General features: G+C 40.5%; 1 protein-coding gene and 1 pseudogene across 2 annotated transcripts in view; one reads left to right on the plus strand and one right to left on the minus strand.

Moving 5' to 3' along the window:
* The window catches only part of LOC125260280 (E3 ubiquitin/ISG15 ligase TRIM25-like), a 673,153-nt gene that overhangs the window by 93,313 nt on the left and 558,601 nt on the right, over positions 1 to 21,239 (minus strand). The gene's annotated exons all lie outside the window — the stretch shown is intronic.
* Positions 14,816 to 21,044, plus strand: LOC125260312 (annotated as a pseudogene).

The raw sequence follows: 21,239 nt of genomic DNA on the forward strand, positions 1-21,239 counted from the left end.
CATCACTGATAAGTTCAGAGTCAGTGTTTTACCCAAGATGAAGGAGAACATTGAACTCCTGCAGCAGAAGATCATGAGAGCAGCACATGAATCTACTGAACATGTTCAAGAGAACAGAGGAGATGCTGGTTTGTGGTTGAAGAGTTTCACACAGCAGATCATCTCAGATGAGCTGATCTTCTCTGAAAAAGACCTCAGAGGAGTCAAACCTGATGGTGTTGATGATTTCAACCTCCTAGAAGATGTGATGAGACAAGAACTTCCTGATATAATGTCTGAGATCAGCAGTAGGTTCAACACTGAGGCATTTACAGTAAAGCTTGACCGCAAGTTCAGACCAGATGAGCTTCTGATTGATCACTTCTGTTGGTGATGTTGGGTTTAGCAGTTGCAAGTGATTGATCATTTTATCCCAGTGACTCTGCAGTCCCATATAAAGATTACAGAAAAGCAGGAGGAGTTTATGCCGACTGGAGCATCACTCGTGATCTGCCCTACTGCAAGTGGTTTGTGTGCAGATTCCAGAAAGATCTGTAAAACATTTGTAAAACATACAAACTACAGTAAAACATTTGAGGGTTATGGTAAGATACCATATGAATGGAGAAAATACAGAAAACATGAAGCTATTGAGAGTTTGGATCAATACATGTAATGGAGCAGATGAAGAAAGAGACTCTTGCGTCTCCTCTCAGATTCAGATCACAGTCAGAAATGAGTTTCTTTGACATTCATCAGTGAATCTGAGCTCATCTATACCTCAGAAGATCAGAGCTTCATCAAATACACCAGAAGAGATTCAGTTCCTCATACAAGTGTCTGTCAGATGATCAAATCAACATATTTCTGAACATATGCCTCATTGATAAAGCTCAAAATGATTGATGTATCTTATAGTTTATTACTAATCTAAACAGCTTAATCTCTATCATGAACTGAAAAAGATCTGTGATAAGGACATTAATGACAGACTGTTGATGAAATATGATTGAAGTGTGTGTTTGTTAAAGCTCAGTGCTGGAATCAGACGATGGAGGAAAGTGTGAGAAATAAACAGATGTGTGAATCAAATCTCTCAGACCTGTCAATCTGATTCATATTGATTCATATTCATATGATTCACTCCACACAAATACTGTCAACATCATGAATTTATTGACCTTGTCAAGTGTCCTTTCACACTTGTTTAATATTTACTCGTATTATGAGAAACTTTGATTTGACTTTAGAAACCTGAAGATCTCTATAGCAGATTTTCATTCTATGACAGTATTTCAGTCTTTGATAGAATTAATCACTTAAACAATGATAAAAGATACCGGTAATGTTTATTTCACAATACTGTGATCAAAATGTCTAAAGAGTTCAGAGATGTAGAGAAATGTGGTGAGTGTGGACAAGATCTGAACTCAAACTCTCACTGATGATCTTTGTCAGTTCATATTTGTCTCATTCTCTGTTCGGTGTCACAAGAGTTCATCAGGATCATTTCACACTCATTCTTCATATGAACTCCTTCTAGAAACTTGTTAAAGCACATCGGCTCCATCTTTGGGTTTTCCAGCTTCATACTGCAGACCAGATGATGAGGATGAGCTGATCCTGATGGAGCTGGAAGACGGAGGATTTTAATGATCTCTTAAACTGCAGGAGTATCCACATATCTTCAACTGTTTATCTGAAGCTCTGTGTTGATCCTGTTGAACGTCTGCAATCTCTCTTTTCTTCTGCATTTCCTCAACCAGTTTTTGCTGTTACTTTTCTGTTTTGAGACCTCTGGTGTAAAATAATAACCGCTGAATTGACTAACAATGAAAGACTAAAAATGATACTTCCGTCATAAAGTCATATGTGTGGTGGTAACCCTAAACCACAGCGGCAGACAATAAGATGGCACCAGCGAACTCCACGTGTGCCACTTAACTCACGTGACAATTCTCACAAGGAATTTTGAGTCTTTGGCTGCAGGAGGCTGGTTTTCATGGGTAGTCGTGTCTTTGTGCGACGGCTAGTTGATAATCCATGTGTTGGTGTGTTTCTGTGATCCAGAATTGCTAAATATGGATTCTATATTTGGGCTCTACATTCAACAGCAAAGTGATTTGCCTTTCCACACCTTTTGCATTTCTTACCAAAAGCTGGGCATTTCTGTTTATTCATTTCATGTTCTTTACCACAGAATTTGCATGTGATTATACTGCCATGTTGATGTCGATCTTGCCTGACAGCATGCACCTCTTCTACTGCTTCTCCCGCAATGGCTTTGAAAGTGACATGTGAAAGTGACATGTGAAGGTCAAGTATGGTAACCCATACTCAGAACCTGTCCTCTGCTTTTAACCCATCCAAGATAGTGCACACACACACACATAAGGAGCAGAGTCATGATTAGTGAACACACACTGCAAACCGTGATACACAGCCAGAGCAGTGGACAGCCGTTACGCTCTGACCATGTTTCATATGTCTCTTCTATTCAGTAAAGTCAAACATCTGGAACTACTTGGCTCTTCTTTAATGAACTTGTGAACCTCTACACACATCTCACATGTGGTTTTGACACCTTTGTGCCCAAATTTGTCCATGAAGCACCAAGGACGAGGACGCTTGAGGGTTAAAAGTCTCTGTGCAATTGGTAAAATGGTCTCAATTTCACAGCAGTGCACTTGCAATATGAGAAAGATTAAACACTTATGAGAATTTTGGTCTATTCAAGATATCTGATAATCCTCCCTTCTTTGAAGAAACCAGGTGTAGTAAATATTTACAATCCTTTGATTCTGGTCTGGGTATTTAAGGGAAGGTGGTAAAGCAGAACGTTCCCTAATGGTTATTTTTAGATTATTATTTTTATAACCACGTAAACTAACTTTCAATTAAAACTTTGAAGATGTTTTTGTATAATGACCTATACACAGCATTTAATAAAATGTAGTAATCTTGAAAGATTTCAAAGCACAGTGATTAATTTGATTTAGTTCACATTGTTCTTTTCAGCTTCCTTTGCTGTTCGTCCAGAAATCCAAGAAATCCAAGATGTGATAAAAGGCATTGGGTCAAAACTTTCCAATGGGAGTCCATTAATGTCCAGAAAAAGGAGCGATGAGAGGCTGTTTTCACGCAATTGTGGGTCTTGCTGTCAGTATCATTGATGGAAGAAAATCAACTCTCACACTGAAGTAGGAAGGTATCTTCTACTCACGGTACAAATCTTTTCCAGCTTTCTGTCTGGTTCTCTGTCTTGTACATTCTAGTTGGGAAACTCTTCGACCACTTCTCTGCCTGGTTCTCCAAGCATTTTAGCAAGTGCACGTACTTCGTTTTCTCCATACAGGATCAAAGCATTCCAAAAGTGCTTGTCCAGGGGTTTTAGCATTTGTAGGAGGTCAGATTTTGGCATTCGCCTTGTGAGATTGTCGATCACAGATTGATAAAGCTGATTTTGATTAATCTTGCCTGTGCCCTCAACTAGTTGAACATCTTCAAACAGCCCCAGGGATGTGTGCTGTTCGGCCTTCTGTATGGATTTCCCTCCACCTTTCGCTTTCAGGAATTTCTTCCTCTCTTGCATTGTAAGATGTTTCACTTGCAATATAGTGGTGCGCTAAAGCAGGGTATATAGCGCCTTTACAGTATTAAAACTACTCGCCACCCATCTGATGGTGAATATCTGTCCAATTCTCAAAATCTGCATATTTAGATCTGCAGCTGCTTCCTCAAGCAATCTCACATTCTTAGCAGACTGGTGGTACAGAGAACACAGCTTGGCAATGGAAAACTCGAAATGACTACATCCAGCAACCACTTTTCATTTAATCACGGACAACCAATTCAAGGCAATGGGCCAAGCAATGTATGGACCGGATGTTTGGAAAGTCACGCTTAAGCCTTGCAATGACTCCAGAGGTTTTGCCAGAGAGAACTGCAGTCCCATCTGTGGCCATGCTGATCCCACTGTACGAAGGCACCGTCTTAACCTGTAGTGAATGGACTCTGCATCTGTGCCCTGCGTCAGCTCTACAATATCTAAAAAACATTTTATCAGACAAGTGAGTTTAACGGGAGAGAGGAGCAAGAGGGGTCTTTTTGCCATGGTGGCTATACAAGAATAACATGTATGGTTTTCTTTATTGAAGTGAATTAGGTTTAAATCGCCGTCATGCATGAATGAATGATATTTTTGCAATTTTACACATAATAATCCACGATCACATTACACAAAACTGAAATTGCATGTCAAAATAACACATTGTCAATATTTTTTGAGACCCCACAAAATTTCACAAATCATGTTTTCAGGGGAGCCCATGTCTTATTAAGGGGAGCCGAGCTCCCCCGAGCTCCCTAGTTCGCACCCTGCGTGTAACATTTTCATTAAACATGGACCTTTATTTTAGGCGGGACGTGGTTGGAACTGAGGTGACCGGTTGCTGAAACTACGCCTGCCTAGCGCAACGTGATCATGTTAGCAGACTAAGGAGCTATCTATCTATCTTAGATAAAATATTAATAAAGATAACAAGTTGAAAGTTATAAATGTCTACTGTCAATATACAGTGTCTGTAATTTGTGTCGGGTGTGCAAATAACAACATGAAAAATCAAACGGGACTTCATAACTTTATAATGAAATAGTGATCGCAAGATGAATCCAATCCATTGTGCTTGGGTAAAATGAGTGTCCATGGAAAAATAAAAAAACAGCATTAAATACATGAAATATTGATATATTATCCATTGTTTGCATCACTTTTCTTCCGAATGATCTGCTGTCGATCATCGTTCTTCAAGAAATTGCGCAACCTGTTTATGTTGTAAAACTGTATAGGCTATGATCGTATATCCCAGATGTGTCCACAACATCGAATCTTTAAAACACCCTTTAAAACAAGTTTGGACACCCCGTCATAAACCATGTCTAAGGTCTGAAGAGACTCATGTGAAATTATACAGGAGAGAAGCAGGCAGTTGAGTTTGTGGCAAAAGCTTTTACAGTGATTGAGTATTGTTGTCTTTTACTGCATATGATAATTCATACTCAGGAAGTAGAACTGAAATGACATTCATTACAAGATGATTAGTTAAAACATTTCAAATGCACCTGCAGAGTATTTTTCCAGACATGAATTTTGTCATTGAGGATTTTTTAAAAATACTATGCAAAAATCTTGTCTCGTTTCTGTTACGTCTATGACGTATTGTATGCTGTGTACGCTGCGTATGTGTATCTCTCCTTTGACAGGATTGGCCTATGGCTTAATGAGAGACTGCTGGTTGATTGGACCTGAGAGGAGACCGGGACTATAAATTCTTCTGGATCTCGCTGGAGGGCGCTCTCACTTTTGCCCTTGCTTCCTCTGTACTCTTTGTTTGCAATGATCTCTTCTGTGTGTCTCTCTCTCCCTGATTACTGTTGTTCATGTGTCAATTCTGGTGTGAAGCTCTTAGTGAAATGCTGTTAAATCAAGTTATAATCTAGGAGTATTGTGAACCATTGCGAGAGCCTTGTGTCCTGAACTTCATTGTCTGACATGTTTGTAAACCATGTGCGAAGCTGTAGGGGGTGAGTGCCTTATTTTTGTAGGCCACTTGGCCACCACCTTTTCTCCTGTTTTGTGGTTTAGTTAAGGAGTGAGGTTATGTTGTTGTATTTTGTTTTCTTTATTTTCGATGCACAGGGAAGTTAGAGTGTTGTTTGTTTGTTATTTTGGCATTTGCTCACCCCTGATTATTTGCTTCAGTTCTTTTGTTTATTTATTTCATGATTTTGTTACTATTTTCAATGGCTGCCGCACGAAAAGATCGTTTAAGAAACTAAGAAAATAAAAATGAGTACTTTAACAGCCATTTTGTGTTGTGCCATTTATGTTGCGGTGCTGTCCTAGACCGGGGCCGTAACATTTCGTTCTCATTGTAAAGAATTGTTCGGCTCTTAGGTGCCAATTAATACCCGGTGGCAACCACCAAATAGTGTCCGATCAGAACAATTAAGTGTTGTCCGTTTAGAAGGAGCTAGATGCACACACCACTCATAGACCACCCATTGCAAACTTGAACAGTCTTTAATAAAGTGTGGTTCTAGAAAGAGAAACAACAATAAAGTATAAATATACACACTGATAAAACATCAATATGCAAATGAATAATATTCACATTTGTTATGACATTAACACTGAAAATACGTCTGTACAGCGATCGTGTAATAAGATTAGCTTACAGACACATGTGCTTGGCAGACGCGATAAGCACGTCTTTAAGGACAAATTCGCGATCAAATGTAAACAGTATAAAGAACAAACTTACTCTTTGATGCACGCACACATGCGATTACTCAGTATCGCGGCAGAACGGCATTATCATCACTGTTAGTATCGTCTCGCGGCAGCAATAATAAAGACGATAATGAATTCTAAACTGCGTCAGCATACGGGTCCTTTCCACCTTCTGGGTCCTAACTATAGGCGAGTGACTGATGCCTGACTAAATAACACGAGCAAATTAACCATTACACGTACAAAGAATGAATGAACATATTAATCACTGGCCCTCAGTTTAGTACAGCCGCCCCCAAATGTGCTTGCAGATTTGTATCTTGGGCCAGAACTCACAATCATTCAGGGAGTGAAGGGAGTTTAATCAGTCTGACAACAGGTCTGATGTAGGTTCTGTCTTTGACCTGGATTTCTGCAGCTCTTACTTTGTTATCAGCTCCGGTATGGACAGCTTTCACAGTCCCAATGGGCCAGAGTGCTCTAGGGAATTGCGGATCAGCAATCATAACCACTGTCCCTACTGTCAGGTTGCCTTTCTCTTGTTGCCACTTATGGCGAGACTGGAGTCCAGGCAGGTAGTTGCGCAGGTAACAGCTCCAGAACTGGTCTGCCAGTATCTGGCTGTGTCTCCAGCGTTTGCGGCTGAGCAGCTCAGATGCAGGGTAAATTACCTGAGGCAGGGCAGAGTCTGACCGGCCCATTAAGAGTGAATTAGGGGTTATTGGGTCCGGATCAGCTACATCCGAGGAAACATATCCCAACGGCTTTGAATTTAAAATCCCCTCAATTTCAATAAGGACAGTCCTGAGCACTTCCTCTGTGACAGTTTGTGCACCAATGGTGGTGTATAGTGCAGCTTTAACAGATCTGATTTCCCTTTCCCAGGATCCTCCGAAATGTGGGGAGTTTGGTGGATTGTATTGAAAATCAATTTGTTGCTTGGCAAGTTCTCTTTGCAACTGAGGGTGAATATTGTTGAAGGCTTCCTTAAGCTCACGATCTCCACCTTTGAAATTGGTACCCTGATCAGAGCACAACTCATGAGGCTTTCCCCTACGGGAGATGAATCGGCGTAGAGACATAAGGAAAGAATCTGTGTCGGCTTGAGAGAGAAGGTCGATGTACACTGCCTTTGTGGTCAAACATTTATAAATGATACCCCAGCGTTTTTCGTTTCGTCGCCCAATTTTGATGGTAAATGGGCCGAAGCAGTCCATGCCCGTGGAGTAAAAGGCTGGCTGGAAGAGTCTTAAACTGGAAGGGGGTAAGTCAGCCATTTTAGGTATGTTGGGCTTACCTCGCCACCTCTGACACTCAGTACAATGATATTGAATTGATCGAATAGCTTGACGACCTCTCAAGATCCAGAAGCGTCTTCTAATTTCAGCAAAGACCCTTTCAGTACCAGGGTGATGGAGCTGTGCATCGTACTGCCTAATAAGTAGCTTAGTCACTGAGTGGATTGGGTCTAGGACAATTGGGTGAAGAATGTCAGGGCTCAGCAAGTGACATCTTCGGAGTCGTCCACCCACTCTGATCAGCTGCGTTTCAGAATCAAATTCGGGAGATAAAGTCTTTAGACGACTGTTTGAGGAGATAGGTTTCCCTGCTTGAAGCTGAGCATATTCGTCAGGAAAACTATCCATCTGAGACTGTTGAATAATTCTGAGCTCGGCTTTCTTATATGTATCAGCAGTGACAGTGTCTGTGGGACTGGCCGCCCCGTGAAGGGTTCTGGCTGTTGCATCTACAAGCTCTTGAAAGTTGTCATATTGAGAAGCACTGTCTGAATGCTGGTCAGCCTCAGTTATTAGAAGATGGAAAGATACTGGTTTACGCAGTTCTTTTGAAGTGTCAGCTGGCACTAGATTGGGCAGTTTGGGCCAAGATGATGGAGGTTTCTGCAGAAATTCTGGGCCATTCTTCCAGCGGGTAGGTTTGGCTAGCTGAGCCAGTGACATGCCGCGAGTAATATCGTCGGCAGGGTTGTCTTGTGAGTGCACGTATACCCATGATTTTGAATCAGTTAGCTCTTGAATCTCCGCAACTCTAGTTCCTACAAACACTTTAAAGTGACATGAGTCTGATTGAAGCCAGTTGAGAACGGTTGTAGAATCAGTCCAGTATCTGAAACTGCTGATGTCTAGTGAGAGCTCTGTTTTCAGAACTGCTGCCAATTGTGCTCCAGTTAGAGCAGCACATAGCTCAAGTCGGGGAATTGTCTGCTGCTTCTTTGGAGCTACTCGTGATCTAGCTGCCAAGAATGACACCTCTACTTGTCCTTTGCTATCTTCAGTGCGGAGATAGGCTACAGCACCGTATGCTCGCTCTGAGGCATCACAGAATGTGTGCACACTTCTTGAGCTGATCAAGGGATCTACCTTTGTAGTGTAGCATCTGGGCAGTGTGACACAGGAAAGTTGTGGAAGCTCATCTTCCCATGTGAGCCATGCATTCCTGAGATCTGTGGGCAATTCAGGGTCATCCCATTCCCTTTTTTTGTCCCAGAGCCTCTGGACTATGATCTTAGCTCTAGTGGTAAATGGGGTGATGAATCCCAATGGATCGTACTGACTGGAAAGGATGCTATATATGTGTCGCATAGTGGGCTGAGATTTTACGACATGACCATGTTTATAACCAAGGGTGTCGGATCTACACTGCCACCTAAGTCCTAATGTACGCTCCTGGGGGTCGGCCCTGTCGGAACTAAACCAAAGCTCATGGTTCTCTGACCTGATTTGCTGCGGTAGGTGTTGTAGCAGTTGGGGTGTGTTAGTAGCCCATTGGCGCAGTTCAAATCCACCCTCGGCCAGCAGATGTCGCATATCATCTACTAATTGTCTGGCAGTCTCAAGAGAGGGAATACTTTGCAACCAGTTGTCCACATAGAAACAACGATCTACTGATGCTCGTACCTCACTGTCTGGTTGGCTGTGATCAGCAACATGTTTCCGAAGAGCAAAGGTTGCACAGCACGGACTGCACGTGGTGCCAAATGGTAAAACTGACCACTGGTAGACATCAGGGGCGTTGGTTGGTTTCAGATCTCGCCACAGGAATCGTAAGAATGCTTTATCTTCTGGCAGGAGACGCACCTGATGAAACATCCCCTTTATGTCGCTGCTAATGGCTACTGCATACTCACGGAAACGGAGTAGTACTCCCAGCAAGGTCGCACCCAGAGTTGGCCCAGGAAGAAGATATTCATTTAAGCTCAGCCCTTGGAAGTTGAAAGAACAATTGAATACAATCCTGTGCTTTCCGTTGTGATGGACCATGTGGTGTGGAATGTACCACCCTGGAGTCTGTACAGCTGTGGATTGGGGAATTTTCTTCACATAGCCTGCTTCTAGCAGCTTGTTCATCTCAGACTTGTACACTTGAGATTTCTCAGAGCTCTGTGCCAGTTGATTTTCAGTCCTTCGCAAATGAGGCAGTACTGCTTCCTTTGGAGCGGCTAGAGGTGGAGGACTGATTTTCCACAGGAGGGGGGTAGCATATCTTTGCACACCTTCAACATCAACCCTCATTGTTTTCTCCTCCAGCAAGCGAATAGCTTCAGCATCTTGCTTTGACCTTGTCACAAGCCGTTCATTTTGGTAGGGCAAGATGTCCATCTGCCACAACCGCTCAACTTGACTGAACAGATCATTGGGCGCAAGGCTTACAGCTGTGAACAAGCACTGTTGTATGTGTGGGATGTGCTCGAGGAACTTTGATGGACCTTGGAGTGTCCATCCCAGACGAGTTTTCACAGCTGCTGGACCTCCAGGGGGTCCCAACCGAACTGGCTCAACGGGGGTGATCAGTTGTGGGTAATCTGACCCAATGAGTAATAATGGCCGTGCATGGTCAATTGACTGAAGAGGTAGGCCTCTGAGATGGCGATATCTCTTTTGGAGTGTTTCAATTGGGTAGGAATGAGGTGCTAATCCAAGCTCCTCAGCTGTAAAGGCTCTCTTGATTGCAAAGTTGCGATCTGGTTGTGTCGCAGGACTCACTGAGAATGATACTGTGGAGCCATGAATAATGCGGACGTCTTGGCGCACTGTGCGAAGAGACAGGTCTTCAGGCTTACCGTGGAGGTTGAGTTGCTGAGCTGCCTCATGGAGAAGTATGGTGCGCTCTGAACCATCATCTAGCAGTGCATATGTATCAAGTGAAAAGTCTCCATTGCGTATGATGACTCTGCACAATTTCAGTAACACTCTACTGCTTCCAGTTGGTCGATTGACGTATAGAGTTTCTATTGTGGTGCTGGTGGACTGGGTGATCTCTCCTCTTTCTTTGATATCAGTAGTACTTGTTTCATTGTTGGCCTCATGCAGAATTTCTAAATGTCTCCTTTGACACTTCTTGCATTTTGCCTTTAGAGTACATTGACCTGCTTGATGATCACGCCCACATTTCCAGCATCGCTGATTGGATCTGATCCAAGTCACAATCTGCTCTTTGGTCAGTAGCTTGAAGTTTGAACACTGATTTAGATAGTGTTGAGTTGTATTACAAAAGGGGCAGTATTTCTTTGGTTTCTCTAGTGTTCTCACCTCAGACACTGTTTTCTGGCGAACCGATTCGGTCTTGGAAACTGGACTTTGCTCGCTTCCATGGAAGATGGCAGTAGATTTGTGTGATAATTTTGGCACTCTTTGCTGGTCTTTGCGGAAACTCTGTCTCTCTCTACTGGAGTCAATACTGAACTGAGTACCGTCTTCCTGCACCCTCACCTCATACTCCAGCCATTCTGCAAATTCAGTCAAGGTAGGAATAGGTGTCTTGAGTGGATTGACATACCTCTTAAAGTTTGCTCGGAGGTCGTGAGGTAGTTTAGCAAGGAGGCGGGAGACGTGAGACCCACAAGTCAGTTCTGTATGTCCAGGACTTCCTAGTTGATCCAGCATTCCAACCAGGGCCCGTACCTTCAGTGCAAAAAGCCTGAATGCTCTGGTGTCACCACTTCTTATGCTGGGTCCATCCATCAGAACAGCAATGCGTTTAAGTGCAAGTTGATGGGGTTGCCCATAGAGTTCTGTTAGAGCCTGCATAGTATGACTGTAAGGATACCGGCTGTTACTGTAGGAGTCAGCAATGAGCAATGCTTCTTCAAACTTCAAGTGATCCATCAATATTTGGAATTTAAAGCGCTCTGTTGCATCAGCAGGCAGGAGATTGTCAAGAGCTACTTTTAACCTGGTGAACTCCCGTGGATCCTCTTTGGTAAAGTTAGGAATGGTTGGGGTTGGACCACGATAAGTGTTCTCTTGACTGGGTGGCGATGACGAACGATGTGGCATGAATGGTCTCTGTCGCCTGGAGCTAGGGCTGTAATAGTGTGTGGATAGCTGCCTTGGCTGGTGGTAGCATTCATCAGCACGCTCGGCCCTCTGGGGTGCACGCTCTGGTGATGGCGAAGTTGATCTGAATTGCTTGGAACTCACTTTCATCCTCTGAAGCTCAAGAATGATCTCATCAATTCTGTCACGTTGACGTTCTGCATGCAAATTATCCTCACTGTGTTTCACTGACCTTTCTCTTTCATAACGTGGATCTCTTTGATCTCTTGTTGACGTTACTTTGTGATGTGGCGGTGAAGTTCGATCCTCCATATTGCGTGTCAAGTGTCTAGGTGAACAAAATAGTTGAGATGGAGACAATGACCTTGGAGTGTGAGGTGCAGACTGTTCACTCCTCCAGATCCTTCAAGCGCATCTGCAGTGCTTCAGGAGAGAAGTGTGGATTCCCTTCATAGGCAGGAAAGTGATCAATGCCAGCAACCAGGGTGTTGTGAGGTGGTAATGGACCTCCTGTAGCCCCTATTAGCTGTTCTCCTACGTTGGAGTGGTTTGAGGGTGTGTGTGCTGATCGCTGCTCTGGTACATAATCCACCTCATAATCTTCAAGATACCTTGGCATCTGCGTTCGGCGACGTGAGCGAACTGTAACATCACTATTCTCCTCACTATGTACGGACATTATATTAATTCAGAAGTTGCCCAATCCGGCTCGAAGGACCATGTAAAGAATTGTTCGGCTCTTAGGTGCCAATTAATACCCGGTGGCAACCACCAAATAGTGTCCGATCAGAACAATTAAGTGTTGTCCGTTTAGAAGGAGCTAGATGCACACACCACTCATAGACCACCCATTGCAAACTTGAACAGTCTTTAATAAAGTGTGGTTCTAGAAAGAGAAACAACAATAAAGTATAAATATACACACTGATAAAACATCAATATGCAAATGAATAATATTCACATTTGTTATGACATTAACACTGAAAATACGTCTGTACAGCGATCGTGTAATAAGATTAGCTTACAGACACATGTGCTTGGCAGACGCGATAAGCACGTCTTTAAGGACAAATTCGCGATCAAATGTAAACAGTATAAAGAACAAACTTACTCTTTGATGCACGCACACATGCGATTACTCAGTATCGCGGCAGAACGGCATTATCATCACTGTTAGTATCGTCTCGCGGCAGCAATAATAAAGACGATAATAAATGAATTCTAAACTGCGTCAGCATACGGGTCCTTTCCACCTTCTGGGTCCTAACTATAGGCGAGTGACTGATGCCTGACTAAATAACACGAGCAAATTAACCATTACACGTACAAAGAATGAATGAACATATTAATCACTGGCCCTCAGTTTAGTACACTCATGAATCCAGTCTAGTGTCTCATCCTGTCTCGTGAGCTAACCGTTTCGTCACATTCCACATACTTAAAGAACAATCAATCATTTTTAAAGATTCGCGTGTTCACAGGTTTCAGGTTAACAGGCCGTGGGTGTGCAGAGCTGTCTTAACAGTGTGTAGTCATGTGAACGTGTAGTTATGATCCTTTGATTACAATTTAAAGAATGTAATAGGAATTAGGAAGTGATGCTCACTGACGGTCACACAATGGGTAAAAACAGTTTCCAGTAAGTCACACTATATCGAGGTGAATTATACCGTGTAGGTTATAAATGTATAATCTGCTCTTCATAAAAGCACACTAAAATAAAAATGCTGAAGATGTCTGATGTACTCACATTATTTGTCATCTACTCAACAAAACTCTTTCTCTCTTTGATTTCTTTTCTTTTAATGACTGTACATCTAAAATGTGCAGTGTACAAGATTAAATAATATAGGGCGAATATGAAGTTGTAGCTCATTGTGCTTTGCATGGGACCTAATGGGGAGAGTATATTGAAATGGAGTATTATTTTACAGGTGTGGGTTTTTGGGCAAGATGAGAAAAGGGAGAGACATTTAATGTTAAATTATTTTGAGCGCATTTAATGTTAAATTATTTTGGGATTTAGAACCATTTCAATGACACTGGGTTAGCGCTGTGGGAAGAGTGGAGCTATTATAAGTGTGAATAATGTTGATGAAATATTGATATATTAAAGTAAAAGACTGTAAAAATGCTACAGTAAATAGACTGTAAAAATGCTGCGGTGAAAAACTGTCAATTGGTTTACAGAAAGTTTCCGTACTATATACGGTGAATAGCTGTAATAGATCTAATGGTACATTTAATGTAATTTTACGGTAAAATACCGTTAAATTCACAGTTTTTGGAAGTAAAAAATAATTCATTGTAAAATTTACAGTGAAAAACCGTAAATTGACATTCCCACAATTCCCTGCGTGACACTTCACATTTGATATATTTTCGTTGAAATAACTCTGTTTCTTCTTAGTTTTTCTCATTTTTTTCTAATCAGTTATGTACATTAGGGTTTTATGTTACATCTAATGTTGTTAAATTAATGTTTATTGCATTTTTAAAATGTCATGTGTGTTACCATGATGGTGTTTAGTGTGTGTGTGAATGACACTGTGTGCTCCTTCTATATATTAGTGTTGTCCTTCCTCAGCTTGTGGAAAATCTGCTTGTGATGAACTTTGATTCATCATGTGACTCTTATCACCACGGTGTTTGGTGACTGTCAGTGTATTATAAAGATACAAAACAGATATTAGTACTTCATTAGGTTGGTAAATTAACATTATATCAGTTAATGAAATACGTTATTTTACCGTAAATTTAACAGATTTTTTTTTTTTACGTTGCTACTGTATTTTTTACGGTAAAGTTCTGGCAACCATAGCTGCCGTTTTTTTACCGTAAATTTTACTGGGATTTTTTTTTTACAGTGTACTGTGGGTTCCCATGAAAGTAGGTTAGAATTATGAAAGTACATACAGGTCTTTTCTTTGCCAAGGTAAACCAGCAACTGTCTCATTAACAGGGAAATACAATCTCTGTGTATCTGGTCTTTTTTAGTGATTCGGGACGAACACATGTACTGTTACACCCCTGGTAGATGTCATATTAGTCAGTGTTCTTTTACCACAGTGTCCCAATGAAATGAACACAGGTGTATTTTAGTCTTACTACTTCAAGCATTAAGATTTTTTTGTTTGATTTTCTTGGAAAAGATATGAGTCAGAGATGAACGTAGCGGTGGGGTGGGGCAGGGAACTCTTGATAAATGCAGCGGTACTCACTTTCCTTTCCATTAGAAATGCTGACAGTCGAGGAAACAGCAGTCAGATCACGATGAGAATAATAAGTATGAAGTTTAACACCGCTTTGAGTGTTGCTGGAATCATACTTCTCTACATAGCAGGTAAGATCTTACAAAACTATATAACATGACAAAGATGTACATTTAATAATATTTGTTTCAATTTTTTAATAACTGACAAAACACTGAATTCCTAAACTCACTTGACAATTTATGTTTCTTATGATTATAAAAACCTTTGGACCTGAAGACTTTGTTTACATGCTTGAAATTAGTTCTAGATGAACACAAGTTCTGCATTTGTTTGAATTTCTTTACAAATGTATAATTTATGTATTTTAATGGATGGGTTTAATTCATGTAAGGATCTCAAGATTCAGATGCAGTTGAGTGACTTTGAAGAAGCTAAAAGATGGTTTTGTTTTGTTTTTAATATTATGGTCACTACATAAACCCCATATTATTATTTTAGATATAGATTTGATGACTTTAATATTATTCTAAAATGTGGAAAATAACGATAATAATAAAAAAGAATGAATAGTATCTAAACTTTTATGAAGCAAAATACTTATAATAAACTGTAAAATACTGAAATATACTGTAAAAATACTGCACATATACTGTAATACAACTTCCTAATTTTGGTCTAGGGTTAAAAGAGGTAACATTGAGATTGTGACCATGTGTGCTGTAATGATGCTGGCAAGAGACAATGTGCTATATAAAAGTGTCAGTATTTTACAATTAATGAAAACAAGATATAACAGTATTTTACAATTAATGAAAATAACAATACTAATAATAAAAGGAAAAATATAGGCTATTCAAATTTATGTGTGCAATACAACAAAATAGTAAGCCCACAGGAGGAAAAAGGATGCAAGTGGCACTGAAGAAAAGAAAAGAACAAAAACAAACCCAAACTAACTTCAAGTTCAACATTTAACCCTGGATCTGTGAGGGAGGACTCAGACATGCAGAATGAGTGTTCATTGGGTTTATTAACAAAACAGCAGACAACTCAAGATATGGTGAGGAGGTGAAGCCACTCAAACAGCAGGCAGGGATGAGGCACAATGACAGCAGGTAGCAGTAATAGACTGGAGGAGAACAGAGAGGAAGATCAAGAGAGGAGGCAAGAATACTCAGGAACAAGGCAGATCGAGATACAAGCTATAATTAAAGGAAGAACTCTAAGTAGCTTCTACAAATGACACACCACAGACTTTAGCAACAAAAAAAGTACTAGGTAGTAGTGATGTTCGATTCTTAAACGTTTGAGCTGGTTCTCAGGAAGTAACCGGTTCGAGTCGGTTCACTAATCGAACTGAATCGAACTTTAGTTGATGACACAAGACGCACATCCGAAGTAGCATTGGAGCCGGTCCAACTGAATGTCAAAGTTTGCTGAGGATCCGGGCATGCTTTATAGTTTCCTGGTCCGTGACGTCACCCGCCTCTGACGTCTCGTTACACGATTGGTTGGATACAGGAGTGCTTCAATGATGATATCACACAGAAGTTGAGTTGACGATACTATGAGGCACGTACTGGGAATGTGCTTATTATGACTACTGTTATTAAATATTATTATATTAGCTGCAAAAACATTCCTATGAAAATTGACAGAGTGAGAGAGAGAAAGAAAACACAGAGGCACACAACTACCGGGACGCAACACTTGTAATATGTTATAAAATACTTGATCAAACTACTCACACATTGTTTGAAAAACGCACACAAAGACATGCACACTGTTTTACTGTATATTCAGTAACTCTCAATAAATACAGATTATGCAAGTTGTTTAAATATAGCTACATTTCGGGGTTTGGGTCCTCATCCATCCATCCAAATCACTTTTACCTAATAATTCAGCCATTTTAAAAACTCAAAAATAGCCCTATAGAAATTCAGAAGTATCTAACTCGCATACTTGTGAAACTGACCTAATTTAGATTCGTTACTTAAATGATTTCAAAGTCATATGAAATGAATAATAGGTATTTTTTGGTAAGAACAATAAACACCATTGTTCAGGTGAAAGACTTTATCTTTCTTTCATATCAGTATGTGCCAATGCTCATGCAAAGGTGAAATAGTGATTGCGGGAGACACAAACCAGTTCATCAGCCCTGTCTGCATGATTGTCTACTTACTTTGTCTTTGTCTGAACACACAGGTTCCCTCGGCCAGTTAGATGGTAAGTTGTCATATCTTGTTTCACACAGAAAGTGTCTTCTGTCGGCTGAGGCATGTCAGCTGGGAAACCTCATATCTTCTTTCTCATCATCAGTGTGTGGTCGAGCCCCTCTCAGCAACAGGATTGTTGGAGGGGAGAATGCGACGGCAGGGTCTTGGCCGTGGCAAGTCAGCATTCATGTCATCGGCGTTGGCCATAACTGTGGCGGGACTCTGATCACCAAAGACTGGGTTTTATCTGCAGCTCACTGCTTTGAGGAGTATGAAGTTAATTAAAGCTCAAGATACATTTGTAGATTGATAATAGTGAGATTAAAACAGAATTTCTCTGTTAACAGTTTTGGTGTGTCTGACACACTGATGTACTTCGGGCGTCTGAACCAGTCCGGCTTAAACCCTTAAATGAGACGTCCAGGAGAGCGAGTCGAATCATCAATCATCCTAACTATAATGGTTCTACTTTTGACAATGACATAGCCCTGATCCAGCTCAACTCTTCTGTGAATTTCTCTGATTACATTAAGCCGGTCTGTCTGGCAGCAGCTGGTAGTGTATTTTCTGCAGGTACAGATAGCTGGGTCACTGGATGGGGCAGGCTGCAATTTGGAGGTGAGGAAACATTTGCTTGGCAATCAACCAAATACAAACAATTATTTAATCTTTGCTTTGTACCAATGTTAGTTTTTGCTTAGTCTTAGATACCTTTATTACCTTGAGTTTGATTAACTCAAACCATTTAAGGCAACTGGTTTCCTCAAACCTTTGAAATAACTATATAGTTGTTAAGATTTAATTAGATTTGTTACCTGAACTCAAACTGAATCTTTGAGTTTACTCTTGTCACAGAGATGAACTCTGTGGTACCCTCCTCTGGCCATCAGAGGGAGCCTGTCTCCCGAATACTGATATACACACACACACACGTTTGTTTTTGTGAAATGTGGGGACATTCCATAGGCATAATGGTTTTTATACTGTACAAACCGTATATTTTCTGTCCCCCTACACTACCTCTACCCCTAAACCTACCCATCACAGGAAACTGTGCACACTTTTACTTTCTCACAAAAACTCATTCTGTGTGATTTATAAGCCTTTTGAAAAGTGGGGACATGGGGAATGTCCTCATAAGTCACCCTCTTCTTGTAATACCTATGTCATACCCATGTCATTATACACATTTGTGTCCTGATATTTCACAAAAACATGCCCACCCACACACACGCACTACATTTCCCACAAGCCTGTGCCTTGGATTGATTACCGCTCCAGCTGATACCCATTACCCGGACTATAAAAGACTCACACACACACCAGTACATTGCGAAGTCTTGTTTTGCCTTGGTGAACATTTCTGAGCGATATTATCCTGTCTGACTACCTGTTGCTGAACCTGTTGTTAACCGCAACTGATCCTCCGCTGCCTGCCTTTAACCCTTGCCTGGTACACTGTTCTGTGAGTGATATCTGCCTGTCCTGACCTATTGCCTGTTTTCTGACCACGATTCTGCCTGTCTGCTCCTGTCTTGACCCTGCCTGTACGACTACTCTCTCTCAACAAAGCATGCAAATGGATCCCAGCCTTTGTGATGATTTGTTACAACTCTAATGATTGACTAACCAACACAAAAATATAAGTGACTTTAACTCATATTTATTATTTTTAAAACTTAAATGGTTTAAGGCAGTCTGTCTCCTCAGATGGTTTGAGTTACTGTAACTAATCGGTTTTCGGTGTGTAAACCTCAATAATTTACCTAGAAATCTTTTCTGAAAGCCATAAAATGTGTCCTCTGATCTGTCACAGGCAAGCGTCCTGATACACTGCAGGAGGTGATGATACCCATTGTGAACAACACTGACTGTGATAAATGCTTATAAAGGGATCAGTATGAGCATCACAAGCAATATGATTTGTGCTGGATTGTTAAATCAGGGAGGAAAAGATTCATGTCAGGTAAGATACCAGTTCTTCATTTTAACACTTTTTAATCCAAATTAATTTACAAAACACTACCAATGTTGGTCACCTGCAAACTTTACACTGCCAACCTAGTTGTTATGTAAGCCCAGTGTTTAATCCACTGATCATGAACTCGTGCACTACGACTGCTTTTGATAATACACCTGAGGCCGGTTGCATAAACTATCATCTAATATTTTTCTGCAAGACTGTTCCATAACTTTTCTGTTAAGTCAGTTACTTAAAAACATAGGTCTAATTAGAATACAAAAAGTAAAAATGATTACCACTTGCTAGATATAGGGCAAGCTCACACTACAGGACTACAAGACGACTATACACTCGCCAAGGTGCTCACACAACACAACGTTTTCTCGTCTTGCCTTAGCAGCACTCATACTACACAACACCGATAAGATGCACAAACTACAAGATCTACAAGATCAAGAATGAAAAAAAGTTTTCTCAAATTAATTCATGTGAGACTTTAGAGAGATGCTCATGCTCGTTGTTCAAGTCATATGTGCAGGAAAAAAGACAAAAAAAGGAAAATGGGAAGAATTTTTGTTGAACAGACATGTCTGTACATGTCTGTTCAACAAAGAACTGACAGTAAATAAAATATATAATAATGTTAAGTATAGTGTAAAGGCCATTTATAAAAAAAAAAAAAAAAATTTCATTCATTAGAAATGTATGCAAAATAGAAATATATTTCATTAGTAAAGCAATTATGATCAAACTGTCTCGTTGCATTCATGTACATTAAGGTTTCTGATATCATTAGAGTAGATCACCATTGTTGTAGCATCGCTCACACTACAAGAACATGTCAGGATAATATCAAGTGAAAGTGACGTGATGTGTAGCCAAGTATAGTGTCCCATACACAGAATTTGTGCTCTGCATTTCACCCATCGAAGTGCACACTGACAGCAGTGAGTATTGAACACACACTGTTACGAACCCCACTTTCAAAGAGCTCGCTAGGGAAAGGGGTAAGCAACATAAAAGGACATGCGAGACAAAGAAACAATTTAACTGTTTATTGATGCCGCAGCACACGCGTATCACACCTGCATTTCCTACGACCTTGGATTACAAGTCCGACTCTTAAACCATTAGGCCACAACTGCCCCCATATCAAACAGGTTTGACTGCTGGACATAGGCTCAGATCACATCACTGACCTGCTCATACTGAACAAGTATTGCCTAACGCAATGACCACCAATTTGTCGATCCGGGCTTTTTGTAGAAATAATTTTTTTTCAGAACTTGGAAATCTGTCTGCGACAGCAAAATAGAGCTAAAAGTTGTGTAGTGTGAGTTTGCGTTAAGGCAAACTAGTTCATAAGACAGTCTTAAAATGTTATCAACATGTCTCAACTATTACATGCTTATGTCTATATCATCAGAGATATAAATGCTGAATGTTTGTGAATACAGGGAGACTCTGGAGGTCCAATGGTCAGTAAGAAAGACTCTCTGTGGATTCAGTCCGGCGTTGTGAGTTTTGGTGAAGGATGTGCTCTCCCCGAATATCCCAGTGTGTTAGCCAGAGTCTCTCAGTACCAGAACTGGATTAAGTCTTACATGAGCAAGCAACCCACCTGGATTTGTTGAATTCAACACTGAAAAGCCTACATCCAACTCCAACTTCAGAAGTGTGCCCAACCTCCTTTTATTTTCCCTTTCTCTGACATTTTCCATCATTCCTTTAACCCTCTCCCTCTATCCCTCTTCCTAAAGATTGATTGAACTGAAACTCTCAGGGTTTTTTGATGAAATGATGAAGTATACTGTGCATGCTCTCATAATATGAGAAATGTGAGAAATTAGCAGTTTATTTTTTTGTTTGTTTTTACTGTCTGAGATTGTCAGGTTGTTTGCATAAATAGTAAAGATAGACAGCTATTGATGCAGATTATATTTCAGTTTATATGTCTGAAAACCAATATGCATAACTCATATAGGGTCTGGAGCTCTGCGGTGTGATCATGGATACTGGCTGTTGTAAGTATAATTATCTTAAATGTATTAACATGTTGTAGTCACACTGTCTTAAACAGAATAAACACAAAAGGAACTGACCTAGGAAATGTATCAAACTGTCTTAATATTTTTGTGTAACCCCTGATACAGTTTTTCAAGATTCTTTGATTAGTACAAAGTTCCAAAATATTTAAAAGTTTAAAAATATTTTGTCTTTACTGTCAGTTTTGATCGATTTAATGCATCCTCACTGAATAAAAAAATGTAT

The sequence above is a fragment of the Megalobrama amblycephala genome, linkage group LG24, assembly GCF_018812025.1.
Source record: "Megalobrama amblycephala isolate DHTTF-2021 linkage group LG24, ASM1881202v1, whole genome shotgun sequence".
In the NCBI taxonomy this organism is placed as follows: Eukaryota; Metazoa; Chordata; class Actinopteri; order Cypriniformes; family Xenocyprididae; genus Megalobrama; species Megalobrama amblycephala.